Source organism: Camelus bactrianus, chromosome 30 (genome assembly GCF_048773025.1).
Source record: "Camelus bactrianus isolate YW-2024 breed Bactrian camel chromosome 30, ASM4877302v1, whole genome shotgun sequence".
Lineage (NCBI taxonomy): Eukaryota > Metazoa > Chordata > Mammalia > Artiodactyla > Camelidae > Camelus > Camelus bactrianus.
Genome location: NC_133568.1, coordinates 11849712 through 11868776, shown reverse-complemented (window position 1 = coordinate 11868776; position 19065 = coordinate 11849712). Strand labels below are relative to the sequence as shown.

At 46.0% G+C, this 19065-nt stretch overlaps 1 long non-coding RNA gene across 4 annotated transcripts in view; it reads left to right on the top strand.

Annotated features, from left to right (window-relative positions):
* The first annotated feature begins 18516 nt into the window (after window positions 1–18516).
* The window catches only part of LOC105073949 (uncharacterized), a 39456-nt gene continuing 38907 nt past the window's right edge, over window positions 18517–19065 (top strand). For 3 of the 4 annotated variants that reach the window (XR_012503270.1, XR_012503271.1, XR_012503268.1), the window contains exon 1: window positions 18517–19015. This is a non-coding gene — a long non-coding RNA (uncharacterized LOC105073949). The remainder of the gene's footprint in view (window positions 19016–19065) is intronic. The other variant, XR_012503269.1, reaches the window with a different exon arrangement.

The following is a 19065-nucleotide window of genomic DNA, read 5'->3' as shown; positions in this document are numbered from 1 at the left end:
CAAAGAAAGGATATTATCTTGAAGATAATATCTGTAAGTCTGTTTACAGGCATATGTCATTTTATTGTGCTTCGTTTTTCACAGATACTGCATTTTTTGCAGACTGAGGGTTTGTGGCAACCGTGTTCGGGGCCTGTCTATCAGCTTTATTTTTCCAACAGCACTTTTGCTCACTTCATGTCTCTGTGTCACATTTTGGAAATTCTCTCAACATTTCAAACTTTTTCGTGATTATATTTGTTACGGTGATCTGTGATCGGCGATCTTTGATGTTACTATTGTAATTGTTTTGGGGCACCACACCCATGTCCAGATAAGATGCTGAACTTAGTAAATGTGAGGGTTCTGACGGCTCCACCAACTGGCCGTTCTCTGTCCCTCTCCTGAGATATAACAGTACTGAAATTAGGCCAGTGAATAACCCCACAGTGGGCTCTAAGTGTTCAGGTGAAAGGAGGAGTCACACCTGTCTCACTTTAAATCAGAAGCTAGGAGTGATGAAGCTTAGGGAGGAAGGCATGTCGGAAGCTGGGACAGGCTGAAAGCTAGTCCTTTTGCAGTTAGCCAATATGTGAATGCAAAGGGAAAGTTCTTGAAGGAAATTAAAAGTGCTAGTACAGTGAACACACAAATGAGAAGAAAGTGCAGCAGTCTTATTGCTGATATGGAGAAAGTTTTAGTGGTCTGGGTGGAAGATCAAACCAGCCATAACATTCTCTTAATCCAAGGCTTAATCCAGAGCAGCACCTTAACTCTCCAATTCAATGAAGCTGCAGAAGAGAAGTCTGAAGCTAGCAGAGTTTGGCCCATAAGGTTTTAGGAAAGAGTGTGTCTCCAGTAACATCAACGTGTAAGGTGAAACCACAAGTGCTGTTTAGAAGCTGCAGCAAGTTATCTGGAAGGTCATGCAGGAGGCTACACTGAAAAACAGATTTTCCATGTGGATGAAACAGCCTTCTACTGGAAGCAGCTGCCATCTAGGACTTTCATAGCCAGAGGGGAGAGGTCAATGCTTGGCTTCAAAGCTCCAAAGGACAGGCTGACTGTCTTGTTAGGGGCTGGTGACTCTAAGTTGAAGCCAATGTTTATTTGTCATTCTAAAAATCCTAGGGCCCTTAAGGTTTATGCTAAATCTACTCTGTCTGTGCTCTACAAATGGAACAACAAAGCCCAGATGGTAGCACATCTGCTTACAACATGATTCACTGAGTATTTTAAGCCACCGTGAGACCTACTGCTCAGAAAAAAGATTCCATTCAAAGTATTCCTGCTCATGGACAATGCACCTGGTCACCCAAGAGCTGTGATGGAGCTGTGCAATGAAACTGAGGTTGTGTTCATGCCTGCTACAAAACATCCATTCTGCAGTCCATGGATCAAGGAATAATTTCAAGTCTTATTCTTTAAGTAAAACATTTTGTAAGGTTATAGCTGCCATATTGTGACTCCTCAGATGGACCTAGGCAGAGTAAATAAAACACTTCTGGAAAGGATTCACTACTCTAGACTATTCTAGCCACTAAGAACATTAACAAGAGTTTGGAAGAAACTGATTCTAACCCTCATGGATGACTTTGAGGAGTTCAAGACCTCAGTGGAGGGAGCCACTGCAGATGGGGTGGACACAGCAAGAGAACTAGAATTAAAAGTAGAGCCTGAAATTGTGACTGAATTGCTACAATCTCAGGAAAAAACTTTAACGAAGAAAGAGTTGCTTCTTACGGATGAGCAAACAAACTGGTTCCTTGCGATGGAATCTACTTCTGGCGAAGACATTGTGAAGGTCGTTGAAATGGCAACAAAGGATTTAGACTACAACATAAATTCAGCTGGTAAAGCAGCAGCAGGGCTTGAGAGGACTGACTCCAATTTTGAAAGACCTTCTACTGTGGGTAAAATGCTGTCAAACAGCACTGCATGCTACAGAGAAATCGTTCGTGAAAGGAAGAGTCAATCAATGTGGCAAGCTCTATTGCTAGTTTAAGAAATTGCCATAGCCACCCCAGCCTTCAGCAGGCACCACCCTCATCAGTCAGCAGCCATCAACACCAGCGAGGCAAGACCCTCCACCAGCAAAGAGATTACGACCCACTGAAGACTCAGATGATGGTCAGCGTTCTTTAGCAATAAAGTATTTTAAAATTAAGGTATGCACACTGTTTTTTCAACACAATGCTATTGCCCACTTAATACACTCAAGTATAGTGTAAACATAACTTTCACATGCACTGGAAACCAAAAAATTCATGTGGCTCACTTTATTGCAGTATTTGCTTGACGGCGATAGTCTGGACCTACAGTAACTCTGAGGTATGCCTGTAATCTTAAAAGACCTTTAACCTACTTGGATCTGTGTTCATTTCTGGTCCTAACTATTGAGTAAACTCCTCACTCTCACCTTTCTCAAGAAAAGTAATGGCTGGCCTAGCATTTTGGATTTCACAAAGCTTTCCATTAAATATGATTTAAACTTACATGTCAGTAAATGAAGACTGCCTGAGAAATCGAAGCCTGTAACTTCTGGTTTCCCCAACAACGATGCATGGCTGTCCCCAGCTGGCTCCAGGGAGAGCAGTTCTCAGACTGTAGAGCGGGGAGGTGTCTGTTGGGGTGGGGATGATACCCTCTAACGAGGCATCCAAATCTTACCCTTCATGCTTCTAAGGGTTTGCACACCTGGAATGCATGCTGTGGCAAACGGCCCACAGTCCACAGACTGAGTTTCTGGTCTTTTTCCATTTACAACGTCCTTGACTAAGAGCAGAGAATGGTAATCTCTCAACCAATGAAGGCAAAAGGCAATGAGTTTTTTTCATGGGTAGGCATAAAACAACCATTCAAAATAAAAACCAGACTGGCAAGCCCCTTGCCTCTTCCCTCACTCACTCCTCCCCCTCGTCTTTCTGGCCCTCCCCTGGCTCCACTGGGCCAACTCAGTGCAGTTCCTGTGCTCTGTGGCGTCTTGCAGAAAGGGGTGGTGGGCAGGACATCACGGGTGGTTTACCGTAAGGGAGGGTCTGGCTAGGATGGGGTTTGCCTGCGGGCTCCGTGTGGTGAGGAGATGGAAACCACTTCTGGCCTCAAAACTCAGCTCCTCTCTCTCCATTCTGAACAGAGCCACCCCCAGGGGCCCAGCAGGCATATTTCCTGTTCTGAATACAGCCCGTTTGCAGGTCAGCTCTGTTGCGGAACACTTACTATTCAGTTCAGATTTCACACCCTTCTGCTGGGTTATTAACTGTAGCCTTGCCTACTAGAGCAGGTTTCAGGGCTGCCTGAAAAACTCCAAGTCCCTCATGCTGCCTGGCCCTTTCTAGGACTACATAATAGCATGAGTTGCACTAACAGCGCAGAATCTTCGAGGGAGGCACATGTGGACAGTTAGGGGCGCTGTATGCCCCCTTCCTGATTGTCATTTCTTACCAAATTTAAGCATATTTCTTTGAGTGGCACTAATTCCAAAAATCAGAGGGGAATGAGTATGTGGGGTGTGTGTGTGTATGTACAAGGTATGTTTGGGTAACTGCAGAGAGAAAAACTTCCAAATACACGCTACCTACTAAGGGACCTGTATTTCAGAGTGCTGGAAAATTCAGTGGTGCTGCTTTAAACCCTCCTCTGTCCCACGGCAACAATTAGCCCAATCTAGCCAGGTTCCTGTTTTTTCTGCCCCCTCCCTCTCTTTTTCCTTCTGGGGCACTTAGGATTTGACAACTAACTTTTGGGCTCTAGGGATAAATCTCTTCTCCGATCCATCATTACATTCTTAAAAATTCAGGGCCCTTGGAAACCAATCAGGACCTTGGCACGCTGCTAATCTCTTGGAGAAGGCGTTCTATATTAAGAACTGCTGCTCTTTTCCTGGGCCCTCCATTTGGAAGTGCTGCCTGCAGGATTTGGCTCACGTGGCTGGCCTGGCATGAGCTGATGTCTTGGCTTCAGCTGTGTGGAGCGCTCCCTGGAAGAGAGGTGCTCTGTGTGGGTTACAGACAGCGGGGATACCAGGCAGAGGCGGCCTGGCTGGCCAGGGATGCAGGAGGAGGTGAGGCGCACTCCTGTCTCTGTGCGGCCCTGACACATGCCTTCTTGCCTCCCCTTCTGAAAGTCCTGGTGGGCTTTTTGAACCCAGGACCCCGTGCACGCTAAGCAGCCACTCTTACCGCTGAGCTATATCCTCTCCTCCCAGAGTATCTTTTTTTTGAATTCTTTTCGAATTCTTTTCTTTTTTAAATTTGCATTCTTTTTTAATTGAAGTACACTCAGTTTACAATGCCGTGTCAATTTCTGGTGTACAGCATAATATTTCAGGCATATACATACACATACATACATGTACTTGTTTTCATATAGTTGCGTATCTTTCTGGTGGTTCAGGGATACATCAAAGTAAAGTGGTCGGCTAGTAAAGGAAATGCCTTTGGGTGGGAAAGCTACCCGTGATCTCTCCTGTTACCCTGAATGGGCAGTTTCCCATTTACATAAAAGGTCAGGCTGTCTCAGGTTCAGGAGGCAAGGAGGAAGTTCCTGTGATCTGGGCAGCCCCCTATTAGGTCTTCAGAGATGAAATTAGACCACTTCAGACAAAGGGGACACCTGTCACCCCAGTCTGATCTTTGTCGCTGGCCTGGGAAGAAGAGCCTTCTCGGTGAGGAGTCCCTCTGGTCATCACCAAAGGAGATGTAGGAGGGTGTAGGAGTGGGTGTAAGAAGGAAGATGGGGGAGGTTCCCAGTCTGTCACCCCACAAAAGAGGAGTCTGAAGCTGCAAACAGGAAGCATTATATCTTTGTGATAATTTCTTCAGGTTCTTGGGAGGGGTTAGCCGTGAACATGGAGGAGGGCATGAACTTGTCTTTTGAGCAGTGAGCAGAGGGATGTGGGTGTCTGCAGGGTCGGGTGGGAGAGGAGAGTACCTAGGAGCCGGCCTCGTGGGAGGATGGAGGGTGCAGGACACCAGTGCGTATGTGTGTGTGTGTGCGCGCGCGCGCATGTGTGCGTGTGTGTGTGTGTGTGTGTGTGTGTGTGTGAAAGAGTGACTGGACAGCAAAGGGCGTGCTGCCTTCACGACCCTGGCTCCCCAGCTTCCTCAATGTCTCAAGACCCCAGTCTGCACACAGCGAGGGGAAACTACTGGCCACTCCAGCTGACAGGTGGTACTCACCTTAGGGAGAAGTAAAAAACCAGCGCTGCTCAGTGACCAGAGGAGGGCGACAACACCTTGCCTTTCGTCTCCTAAGAGCCATTCTTTGGGTCGGGGAAGAGCACGGTTCAGGATTTCCAGGGCACAGTTGGAATTCTCAGGGCAAGAAAGGCTTTGCTCTTCTGCTGCAGGTGGAGGAGGGTAAGGTACCATTCTTTACGGCAAAGCAGGAAGTTTTTTCATTCCTGTCTCCAGCCTTTCAATAGGAATGTGTTGAAGCCTTTTTTTGTGCTTAGTTGGCGACTGCCTAAGGGTCCCCCTGCCTTGTTCTGTGGGAACTGCAGGTGTACATCCAGACTTTCGAGATGCCCTGAGGCTCCCCCTGGCCTGGGCTGCCCCAAGGGAAGCACCTCTCACTGCTTCCTGGGCTGACCAATTCCCCTTCACTCTAAGCCAACTCCCTTTCCTTGTGTTTTCTGTTTTGTTTCGTCTTTTTTTTTTTTTTTTTGTAGTAATACTTATATGACATAAAACTTACCATTTAAATCACTTTAAGTGACCAATTCAGCGGCACTTAGAGCATTCAAAAAGTTATGCAATCAAATCCTTGTCAGCTGCTCATCTACTTTCTGCCTCTATGGATCCACCTATTCTGGATATTTCCTATAAGTGGAATTGTACAAAATATGGTCTTTTGTATCTGGTTTCTTTGGCTTAGCATAGTGTGTTTAAGGTCCATGCATGTTTAGTGTTGCTATGACTTTGTGACATTAACATTTGTCAAGTGGAGCGCACGGTGCTGACGGTGAGTCCCTCGTTCTACAGACCAGAGGAGCAAATGAAAGAGAGAAGTTCTTTCCTCACAGGTCCTGGAGGAAGTGCACGGCATGCCTCAGGGGGCCGTGTGGAGAGGTCAAGGGAGGGTGCGGCCGGAGAGAGGCAAGACCGGGGGCACATGCCTTTATTAGTTTGCACACAGAATGCAACATTAAAGGAAGAATTAGTTTAGAAAAAAGCTCTTGGAAATAAAACTGTAAAATGATGGGATGATAAAGTTGACAATTGTTCTAGGAAGAACAACAAAAAGAGTAAGAAGGAAGTAAAGATACATGACTATTCTAAGAGGCTGACTAGCCACTAAGAAAAAGGCACTTACCAAATGGTGCACGTATTTGAAGGTAAATAAGTGTCAGATTAAAAGTGCCCACCAAGGGCCCAGCATGATAAATGGGGGAAAATCCATATCAAGGCACATCACTGTAAAATATTATTGCCACAAGGATAAAAAGAAAATCCAAAAGGCTACCAGGGAAAGAAAGAGAAAAAAAATACAGCAACAACAGATCAGCCATAAAACAGCAACAAACATACTGGCAGGCGACTTCTCTAGAGCAATGCTGGAAGCTGAAGGACACGGGGGACCTTCTCCTCAAAATTTTGGGAGAAAATTTTTTCCAATCTTAGTCCCCTTCCCAGACATTGCTCATGGAGTACAAGGTAAAATAAAGACATTTTGGGAGAGAGAGAGGAAAAGGGTGATGTGTGAGGAGGACAGCTGTGCAGTGGGTCTGGGAGTCAAGAATGTGGGAGCAGAAGAATGGGGAGCTCTGCAAGGGGCCTCAAAGGGAAAAGGGGACAGAAGAGGATCTGATAAAATGGCTTGGCAGTATAGAGATTTTAACTGAGGATGTTTTACCGAGCAATTGGAGTTCGTGGGAAGACTAAGCTATAGGTTTAAGACATGACTGAATTAAAAAGAGACAATTATTAACTCCAAGAAAAACAAAATAGAAGAAAGCAAATGTAATCATAGTTACTACTTGGCTCAACAATAAACACTGTCAGAGTAATAAATTCTATGGACTTAAAAGCTAAAAATTAGGATGGAAGGAGCAGAAAGGGGTACAATATATGATCTCAAATTTTAATATAGGTAATAGGAAGTCAATAGATAATGTTTTAAATTGCTAAATTAAGAGCGACATAGTAAGCAGACAATAAGTGTTGGTTATAATCATTATTTTCTGGAGTTCTAGTAGCTGCTTTATTACAGGAGGCTGTGAATGTGTTATCTAGTGGCTTATCACACCGCTGTCGCCACCTGGCTTCCCTAGTGCGCCTCTGCTTCTAGTGGTTTCCAAGTGGTTGGCCAGTGGTTAATGGTGTTGCTGCTACGATTCTCTTCCTGTTCACAGAGCAGGGCTTACAGGAAGGGATCCAGGGGCCCAGACAGTCAGGAAAAGATGGGCAAGCATTCCTCCACCTTTTGGCCACGTCTGAGCATGGCTGGATTGTAACTCACAAGGATATGACTTTTTGTGGCATTTTGCAAGGTGAAGGGGATGAAAACCTATTCTCCCATTTTGAAAACTTGAGATGCCCTTTGCGTAAATGAGAGTCCTTGGGGATCACACTTGTTGAGCAGAACTGAAACCCAGCGGTGAACCGAGTGTCATTTGAGAGCGTCCCCTGTAGCACAAGGGAGCCGCAGGAATGTGCACGTGTTAACCTAAACAGCAGAACCGAAGCCGTGACAGTGAGCCTCCTGTAAAGGAGGCCTGACAGCATGTGACTCCCATGGGTCCTGAAAGTGAACACTGACGCAGTAGCCTTGCGCCCATGGCCTGTGGTCAACAGTAGTGGAGCTGAGAGAGGAGAGATTCTGAGTTGTGCCAGAAGGAGCAGAATTAGGATGTGGCAGGAAGGGACAATGATAGTCCTGTTGGGTCCAGAACCGCCAGCAGAATGGGGAAGGTTGGGAGTCGGAGACTTTGGGTAGCCTGAGCACTGTGTGCCTCCAATGGGAGGTGAGGTGAGTGCTGTTTCACTTGAACAGTCTGTTGCTTGGTTTGGAGGCTGAAATCCAAGTGCTCTGAGAAGCCTCCAGAATCAACCGGATTGGTAGGTTGTCTGTGCCAACTCAAGAGTATGGTTCTCCTTCCCAAGCCTGGAGCCACAGGGACCTCCCCATCCAGACTCCGGCAGGGACGGGCCATGGGCTCCACATAGTGAAGGCGGGATGGGAAAAGGTGAGGCAAACGACAGAACCAGGTGGTGCAGAAACCCTCCAGAGAGGCATCGCTCTGCCCAGCCTCCCTGCACTTCCACCTGTATTGATTTATTTAGGCTCTCAGTGCTGAAGAAATCAGGGTGGATGAGTTATCTTCATGGCCACCTGCCCAGTTCCCACCCTCCCTCCGTCCAGCCACGGGCATCTCTTTGTGGTTTATCTGGCTGTGTCTTGGAAGTTTCCACTCTTTTTTTCCTGCTTGATCTTTTGACTAATTCAGATTCATGTTAGAAACTAAAACATATTTTGCTATTGAAGACTAAAACAGAGGCTGGGGGACTTCTTCATGGGCAGAACTTTGGTCAAAGGGCCAGGTGGGGCAGCCCAGACAATTCATGCCAACTTAGCAATCATTTGCACTGCTCAGCTAGAATTGAACATCCTTCACTATATCCCAAAGACCAGAGAGAGGTCCTTAGGTTCAAAGTGATCTAGAAGCACGGAGCACTCTGATGCTTTTAATATAATTTTTTCTGATATAATTTAATATATGTTTTTCTTTTAACATAAACAAAACTGGAAAACACAATGTTTGCCAAAGATCCACTGATTTTCTTCAAGGATTTTTTTTAAAGCGTGCATTCTTTTTTTAAATTGAAGTATAGTTGATTTACAACGTTGTGTTAGTTTCCGGTGTACAGCAAAGTGATTCAATTATACATGTACATGTATAGATATTCTTTTTCAGACTCTTTCATTATAGGTTATTACAAGATACTGAATATAGTTTTCTGTGCTGTACATTAGGTCCTTGTTGTTTACCTATTTTATATATAGTAATGTGTATCTGTTAAATGCAAGCTCCTAATTTATCCCTCCCCCCAACACTTTCCCCTTTGATGACCATAGTTTGTTTTCTATGTCTGTGAGTCTATTTCTGGTTTATAAATAAGTTCATCTGTGTCATTTTTTTTTTTTTAGATTCCACATGTAAGCGATACCACATATGTGTCTTTCTCCTGACTTACTTCACTTAATATGATAATTCTAGGTCTGTCCATGTTGCCACAAATGACATTGTTTTAATCTTTTCATGGCTGAGTAATATTCCATTGTATATATCTACCACATCTTTATCCTTTCATCTGTTGATGGACATTTAGGTTGCTTCCATGTCTTGGCTATTGTAAATAGTGCTGCTATGAACATTGGGGTGAGTGTATCTTTTTGAATTATAGTTTTGTCTGGATATGTGCCCAGGAGTGGGATTGCTGGACCATATGGTAACTTTATTTTTAGTTTTTTAAGGCAACTGCATACTGTTCTCCATAGTGGCTGCACCAATTTATATTCCCACCAACAGTGTAGGAGGATTCCTTTCTTTAAGGGATTTTAACTCTTCATTGTACAGATTTGACTTCTTGGTTCCTTACTTACTCTTCACCTGAAAATTCCTTATGGCAACAGTGAAGGTGGGTGCCCACCTGATAATATTTTTTGGAGAAGATGACCTGTCATCTTATGACCTTGCCATTTTATGACCTTGGAGGTTATGACTATTAATCCAGATAAAGTCAGAGAGATCTGCAGAATCTAATAAAATGTCATTTTGATGGATTCACATGGATTCATGGATTGTAGGGAGACCTGGAAAAGAATTCATAAGAGAAAAAAGTAAACAGTCAAATCCCATCAAGTGGTTGCCAGCCTGGTTTTGAGTTGCAACAATAATCATCATATTAAAGAATGAGGTGGGGGAGGGTGTAGCTCAGTGGTGGAGTGCATGCCTAGCATACACAAGGTCCTGGGTTCAATCCCCAATACCACCATTAAAAATAAGTGAATAAATAAACCTAATCACTTCCCCCCCAAATAAAAATAAAAAGTAAAATTTAAAAAAAAAAAAAAGAAGAAAGAAAAGAATGAGGTAATGTGTAACTCGAATTCAAGCAACTTAGTCAGTGAGATCACCCTGTCAAATTGTGGTGAAGTTTAATCCATTAGAACCACTTTGCTAATAAGTGCATTTTGCAAGTAGAAATGTCCCTTTAGCTGCATGCCTGATGTCAAGAAAATCGATTCAGTCCTTTTATATGAGTTGAGTTAATTTGAGCCAGACAAGTGTGTCACAGTGAATTAATTTGTCACCAAGATGGTTGGGGAAAATCAACCTCCTGTGACAAGCATAGCTTATAACTCCAAGTGAACAAACACCATTTTCTTTGATAAACATCCTCTCAAATGTAGTTACATAAAACAAACATGTTAGTCTTAAGATTACAAGTCAAAATCCTTGGCACTGTAAGAATAAAACTTTCAATATCACAGCAAAGCTCTTGCACTTTTTAGCAGACTAGACAGGAATTCAACTCTGATGACAAGATACAGAAGAATATGGATAGAATTAGCTGATGTTATTTGTTCCCAGATGTGTAAATATTCACCATTATTTCCTTTTCTACCTAATAAGATTTAATGACTACCCCAGGACATGTTTTTTCAGAGCACCTGTGTCAACAACCCCTCATATGTTCAAGATTCTTCTTTAGCAACGACTGAGTCTTGGGGATCCTGCTTCCTCCCCCATTTTCCAGCCAAAGCCAAATGAAAGAATTTGTAGGTTATGATCTCTCTTTCCACAACCCCATTCGGAAGGCACGGACTTAGCTTCATGCCGGCATGGTGCCTACGGAAGATGGCTCTGTTTCTCCTCGTCCTGGAGACCCACAGTTTCTGTTCTCACATCCTGCCAGAATCTCTGGTCAATTTGTAAAATGACCAGTTGAAAGGAAACCTCAAATTTGGCTTGGAAATTCACTATTTGATTAGAATTACTTACTTGTTCCCTTAGAGGGTATTACAGATCGATTGTGTCCTCCAAGAAAGATAAATTGAAGTCCTAATTTCCAGGACCTCAGAATATGATCTCTTTTGGGAGTAGGGTCTTTGCAGATTTATCCAAGTTAAGATGAGGTCATTATAGGTGCTCGCTTTGGCAGCACATATACTAAAAAAAGATGAGGTCATTAGGGTGGGTCCTAATCCAGTGAGTGGTGTCCTTATAAAAGGGGGAAATTTGGACACAGATGCACACAGAGGGAAGATGATGTGAAGAAACACAGTGAGAACACCATGTGAAAACGGAGGCAGAGATTGGACCGATGCAACTACAGGCCAAAGGATTCCAAGGATGGCCAGCTGCCGCCAGAAGCTGGAATAGGTGAGGAAGGGCTCTACCCAGAGTCTCACAGGCAGGACAGCCCTGCTGACATCTTGACTGCAGACTTCCAGATTCCAGAACTGGGAGAGAATAAATTTCAGTTGTTTGAAACCACCCAATTTGTGGGACTTTGTTATGGCAGGTCTAGTGGGTCTTTTAACATAGGGATGACTTAGAATTGAGAACAGAGATTATAAAGCACGCCAAATCCATGGTATCACTACTGTGTGAAATCTGGGAATAATTTGTGGGTGTTGGTATTTGTCTTAGCCTGCATCCCTCCTGGAAAGCAGAGCTGCGATGATGGTGTTTGGGCAGGTAATTGATTTTGGTGAGGAGCCCCAGGATATAGGAGTAAACCAATAAAACTGGGTGCACAACTGAGTTGGTTATTGCTGTGGGTAAGTGAGGCTTCATCCTTCAAGAACCTCTGAGGAAACTTGTGGAATTGTCTGCCCAAGGAATGGTAGAGGAGAGCACTGAAACAAGGACTGGCTTCTTTCTCCCACCGGATTTCCCCTGCACCACATCAAACCCCTTCACTTCTGGGTCTGTGCATGTATGAATGCAGAGCGATTCGCAGGTTCCCTTGCACTGGGTCTGAGAAGCAAGACAAGGGTGAAAAGCAAGAGGAACTGAGGATGAGAGATGCTGTGAGGCCTCACCTGTGCAAAGATGGTGGCCGCAACAGTGACTAGTGCAAAAGGTGGGCTGAGAGGATGTGCAGTGGGGCACAAGAGTTATCCAGAAGGATTTGGAGAATTTGGCTTATTAGCATACTGAGTAATTAATTTGGATTTTAAGCTAAAAAGTGCAAGAGAATTTTAGTCTATAAACAGCATTGGATCATTTAGAAGCACTTAACCATCATGTTTGTAAACATTATTAGATCTGTAAGAATTATTTAAGCACTTGGAAAATTTGTTTGGTTTGCCATCAACTGACTCATTTCGAAAAGGAAATTGAGTATGTTGGGTTTATCAATGCAGTTGAAATATTTAAAGGGATTTAATTAAATTGTAAAATTATCCTTAAAATTTTCTGTGGGATTTTGAAAGATTTAGAAATAGAACTCATTTCTAAATTGAACTTGAAACCAGGCCTTTGAATGATTTGAATATTAACTTTAAATACCAAAATAGCTCCTGAATGTTCTTTTCTGTACAAAAAAAAAAAAAAAAAAGCCTAGAAGCTGAAAAAAAATTCACTAAATTACATCTAATCCTGTGGAAATCATCATTCTTTCCTATACTGTTCATCTGAAAGGTGGGCTTTCCAAAACTGGGATAAATATAACATAGCCATTTAATTTGGAACTTAAATTTTGTTTTAGTTGGGGTTCTTTGGCTGCAAACAACAGAAAGCAGTTTTGACAAAGCAAAGGGAATTTACTAGAAGGATTCTGGGTAGCTCAGGGAGTGAGTGAAAAGCCTGGGAGCCAGCCTCTGAAAGGATAAGAGTCTCGTTTGCTCTGTGCATGGGGGCGGGGTGCACAGACGCTGCCCCAGGCAGTCAGTCGCAGGTATCAGAAGTCACTCTGGCTCTGGCTCTTGTCTGCAGAAAACGGTATAATACTGGGAGTTGGGTGTTTACAAGATCCACGGAAAGGCCAGAGAAGTGGGCTCTAGAACACCACCAGATGACTCACCTGCCAAGAGAGTGCTAACTTTGCCACAGCTAGGAAGCCGGAGGCTCCTTCCAGCTGTCCTTCCTCCCCCATAGCGTCACCTTTCGTGGTACCAGAGCATCTGAATCTCCCGCAGGTCTCTCCTGGTCTAGGATGACTGCAGCTCAATCCACTTTCTCCTGCCGTGCACTAGACACTCGTCCTCACCACCTGGGGCCAGCCCAGCGTCCTCAGCTTAGGCCTGACTTACTTAGTTGTGATTGATTCACTGCTGCAGGACAACTTCATTGATACCTTGGGATAGAAAACAATGACTGTGCAGGTCATGGATTTTGTGGGCCAGCAATACAGACAGGCACAGAGGAGGAAGGGGCTTTCTGCTCTACAGGGACTGAAAGACTCCAATGGCTAGATTCTGGAGTCACTGGAAGGCTTCTCTGCTCACATATCAGATGTCGCTCTGAAGGATGCCCAGAGTTCACACATGTGGTCTCTCCAGGATGCCGTCTTAGGGCAGTGGAACGTCACACGTGGAAGCTCAGTTCTCCAAGGGCACAAGTTCCAGTGAGCAAGATGGAAGTCCAAGGTCAAAGTGCCAACAGAGCTGATGTCTGGTGAGAAGCCACCTCCTCATTAGATGGCCGTCTTCTTGTTGTAACTTCACACGGCGGAAGGGGCAAGGGGAAATTTCTCAAGCCTCTTTCATAAGAGCACTGAGCCCCTTCACGAGGGCTCCACCCTCATGAACTAATCACTTCCAAAGTCCCCACCTTCTAATGCCATCGCCTTGGGGGTTAAAATTTCAACATGAATTTTGGGAGACCAAAACACCCAGCCTATAGAACCCACCTTCTCCCCAAGACCCCCATCATAGGCTACCCCCAAACCTCTGGGCCATCTGGGCCTCCAACCTTTGAGGCCCAATTCCATAGCCCAGTCCGGCTGGGACCGAGCACTGAAGCCCCCTTCCTCGGAGTTCTCATCTGGAACTTCCCTGCCTCCTTCCTGGGCGGTGTTGAGGTCTTAACGTGGATGTCCTCCCTGCAGGCTCAGGAGGCTTCCCAACAGGGAGGGGTGCTTTTAGTTGAAGGACCACGCTGTTTATCTCTTTTCCCATCTCTCGGCCCTGTTGCTGGGATATAGGAGATCCTCACTCCATATTTGTTCATTGAGGGAATAATTGAAGTGATTTTAAATTGTCCCGGTTTTGCAGGTCAGGAAGTGGAGGCACGGAGGGAGGAAAGGCCTGATCTGGGTTCTGAGTGTCGGACAAACTTTCAGACCGACACTTGCTGAATCGCTGATGGTCTTGGTCCCCAGATGGCCTCATTTCTGATTGCCTGTGTCAGTTGGAACAATGAGGCCCAAGGATCAGATTCAAACTGCGGCTGCAAGAGAGCTCAGCCTTTGTAAACTCAGCATCTCTTTCTCCTGAACACAGTCGGTTCCTGTTCATTTCATTATTTCCCTGACTCTGACGGAAGTTTGGCTCCAGGTGCCAGGTCTGTGAGTCCGGGTCTTGGAGGCAGAGTGGACACCGCTGGTCCAGCTGTGCAGAGACGAGCCGAGACCCACCCGCTGGGGGTCAGAGGTGCTGGGTGCAGAATTCTCCTGCAGGGGCCGCCTGCCAGGGGCACGAAAGGCTCATTCCGCATCTGCCTCACGTCCTCTAGCTTTCCCGCTTGGTGGGTATGCTTTGCATTCGTCCAGATTGATGTCAGCTCTTGGTTTCCAGAAGGGCAGTTTGTGAATTAGGGGAGCTGGCGGGGGTGCGCTGTTAGAGACGCTGGTCAGAACAAACAGCTCTTGGGGGTAAATACGCAAAACCCAAATTGAGTAACATTCTAATTCATATGAAAACAAGCCCCTGGGAAGCTGGTGCCAGATGAGGTAAGTGGAAAACATGATGTCATTATTCAGCAGGAAGCTCTCTCCCTGGCGCCGCTGCCTCCCTCCCTTCTTCTCTGTGTCTCCTCTTTCTATCACCTCTTGTCGCCTCCCTCCCTCTCCCACTCCCTTCATCTCAGAGCTCCCCTCTCCGCTCTCCCACCACCACTCCTGGGGGACAGCTTCTCCCCTTCCCCAGGGCCCTTCTGACAAGGCCCGTGGAGGGTATCCCCCTCCTTGAAGATAAGCTCAGTCTCAGTGAGATGCTAACGACTGACAAGGCATGCAATCTGTTGGTTTCCGAGGGCACTATATTGGCCTTTTGACATGTGACAAGCATCTCCAAGCCCCCTCCCCAAAGGGAAGGGGTCTCTACTAGTGGGACTTCCATTCTCATCCTGTGAGTAGGTGGGTGCTTTTTGTGTCTGGCCCTATTTTGGAGTCTTTGCAATCACATCCCATAGACCTTACCTACGAGGCTGGCAAATTCAGAATTCAGCTGAGTAGAAGCATTTGGGGAAGTGGGAAAGGAAGGGACCAGGATAACTCAGCCCAGAAGCCAGTCTGGTCTGTCTCGTGGGCCTGTGGGGCCGCTCACTGCCCCTTCGGCCTCAGGTGGTCAGCAGACTCGAGAGGATCTTTTGTCTCCCCTCGGTTCAGTCAGATCTCATTGTCCTCTCCTTCAGGCCTTTCAGCATCTGCTGGCTGATTTCTCCTCAATGATCCCCCGTCTGCTGCCCAGGCTTCTCCTCCTCCCAGCACCCCCGATACTCCCTGCACTTCCTAGTAATCCCATTACCAAGCATTTGATCCAATTGTGGGTGCACAGCCTACCAGGGGCAGCAGATGGAAGGCACCAGAGTCCTCAAGTGAAGAGCTGACTTGGGAATTCACCTAAGTCAGACTGGAGATGCTTGAAGCCCAGGAGCAGCCACGGTGGATAAATTTCTAACTCCCCTCACCTGGCTGTGAGGTCCTTTAAGGCAGGAGTGGGTCCATTTTGATCATTCTGCATCCCAGCTCTCGGGTGCTTCGCCAGCCATGTTTAGTGTTAACCCTGTCCTGTGCTGCCTGGGGCTCTAGTTGCCAAGGAGACTTGCTCAGAAGAAACCTCTCGTGGACGCTAGAGCCATCCATCCAGGTGTATGTCCACCTTAACTCCGTCTTGTTAAGTAATCTTTCACAATAGGAGTGTGTGCAGGACTTCATAAGGTGGTGGGTGCACTTCTGGACCCATCATCTCACAGGCTCACCTCAATCATGCAACGGATACAGGGCAGGGTCCACACTCCCCGTGATGCCGGTGGGCAGCGGAAGGACCCAGAACTCCTGTCTCCTGGCCCCAGGTCTTCTTGCTACAACACATACATGTGCCCCAAACCTTTTTCAGCATATTTCTGCTTCCCGCAGTCCACCTCACCGGAGAGTGAATCCACTCTCCTTCCCTCTGTCTGGACCAGCCCGCCAGGCTGGAATCGGGGCTCTTTAGTCTAGCCTGGCATCAAACAACCAGCCCTGCTTTTCTTAGCCAGCTGCTTGGATTTCGCAGTCATTGTCTGGGGACCCTCTCCTTCTCAGCCAGAATCCCCACTGCTGCTCCCACATCCTCCTCAGTACAGCAGAGCCTGTCTTCTGGCCCAACCTGAGAATCGGCCCTCTCCTTAACCCTGCTCCCCCACTCCGCCCTTTTGACACTGGTTCTGTGAGTATTTTCCAGTAAGTTCTTAGCATCTTGAGAAATCTAAAAATAATACACCTCCTCCCACTATTCTGAACTATTAACCCCTCTGTCAGAGTGTGGGGTTTGTATGTCAAAGCCCTAATTAAAATTGCCTAATGTTCCTTCATAGTTGACTCCCCTACCCAGCAGAAGAGAGCTGGGGGTGCGGGGAGGGGGGGCAGATTACAGGGAGAGGCTGTAGGTTTTATTCAACAGTGGTCTTTGTTTCTTCCTCATACCCCACTCTTCCCCCCACATCCAGCAGGAGGGAGCTGGGGGCCATGGGGGAAGGTTACAGGAAGATGAAGGATGCTCTGGGCAAGTGAGTGCACAGCAGGGGCAAAGTGCCCCTGGTGGACACCTAGAGTGACAGCTCCATGGGGCTGCTTCATCCTGGTTGGTCGCTGAAAGCTTGTCCTCTCTCAGTTGTGAAGGAGATCAGAATCCACCCCCCCAAAGTATGCCACTTTGGAATAAAGATTATTTTGAGCTGAAGGCAACGGAGAATCAAAAGATGCAGAAGAAAACCTTGGGGCTGCTTCCCTTATCTGATTAAAAGCAACGAATTCTGGGAAAGAAGGCTGCCATAAATCCCTTCTTCAGGACAGCTCCACCCCTCAGAAGGGAGAATGCCAGTAAAATCTACCCCAAGTCCCTCCTCTAACGGGGGTTTTGAGGCCCTGATGGAGATGGAAAGCTTACGCATATTTGAATAGACAAACATCACAAACTTTCTTGATTGTTCTCTTAAAACCCATTTACTTTTTACTAAACCCATAAAAGCCTTTTCTTTCCCCTCCCTTTCCCCTACTAGAGGTATATAATCCTCTGACTTCAACTACATTTGACCCTTAAGCAATATAGGCATTAATCTGCCTATAATTTATGGTTGGCCTTCCACATTGTGGTTCCCCTGCATCCATGGATTCAACCAATCCTGGACTGAGTGGTACTGTAGTGTTTACTATGGAAAAAAATCCTATAATGAAAAAGAACATGGAAAGTTTTATATATATATATAACTGAATCGCTATGCTGTACACCAGAAACTAACAAAACATTGTGAATCAACTATAGTTCAATTAAAATAAAATAAAATAAAATAAAATAAAATAAAATAAAGACCTCTGTGAATAAGAACTCCACAGTTCAAACCTGCACTGTTCAAGGGTCAAATGTATTCAACAAGCCAGTTACTTCTTTTGTTGGCTCCCATGTGTACACAAATAAACTTTTTCCTCTTGTTAATCTGTCTTTTGTCGATTTAATTCACAGACCCCAGCTTAAGAACATAAGAGGGGAGGGGAAAAGTTTTTTGTCTCCAGCAGTTGCATGTCACAATGTGGAGAGTGACAGCCAGCAGCCTGGACTCTGGTCCCAGGTGTGAAATCTTTGGTCAGCAGCAAGAGTCCTTTCCCAGACCCCCACCTTCCCGTAGGGACACCCCACTCACCATCTGTGGACTACTGCAGATGATTCCAACACAGGAGGGCACAGTTTTTTGCTGCCTGTTATCTCAGCCCCCCAAGTGATATTTAGCTTTCATCTCAGGTAGTTTACAGAGATGGACTTATATGTAATAACAACAACAACAATAATAATAAACTTTTGTCTTCATAATCTTTACACACAGTGATCCATACTCACAATCGTTATTTTTCACAGCATCCCTGAACTGGAAGTACAGCTATTAAAATGATTAAAATCAAGGCCTCTGCCAAGTGAGGGTTTGTCACCATATCCCAGTCCGAATGTTTTAAGCCCATCACTTGTTTGGTTCTCATTAAACCTGTGTAGCCCTGCGAGTCATGTAAACAGTTAAAAAGATGCATTGCTCTTTCCCGGGGAGGTCAAGGGCTGACCCCACCACCGTAGGGTAGTGGTGTCCTCAGGGAGGGGGCATAATGGGGACAGCTGGCTTCTGACTCTTGTCTTTTGCCATCACTCTGGCCTTTGGTTCAAGAAAGGCCCTTTGCACTGCAAATCAGGGGCGGGAGTTAGAACCGCCCTGGGGTTACTCCAGGGCTAGTTACCTAATAAACAAATTCCCTCCAATGGAAAACCCCTCAGGGTGCCTGGACTCTCAGACATTCCTGTGGGAGTCCTCCTTGGTCTCCTGCTCTCGTTACTAAGGCAGCTGGTGGGAGCCCTGGCCTCTGGGGCGGGTCTGGGCACTTAACAAGATTTGCAGGTGGGGCTGAGGTCTGTTTGATGGAAGACAGGACTCAGCTGGCCCTGAGAGTAGGCAGTTCTGAGCTTGCTTCTGATTGGTCAGCCCAGCCCAGGCCCCTCCCCTGGAAGAGTGAACGCCTGGGACTCTTCCGGGAATTCAGGCCGTGAATATTGATGGCCGATCTGTTACTCCCGATGGTTTGAGCAAAAGAAATGTCTCCCTCAGGCTGGACGGAAGCAGGTGAGAGAGTAAGAGATGGGGAGACACTGAGGCGATTGATTTTGGCTGGC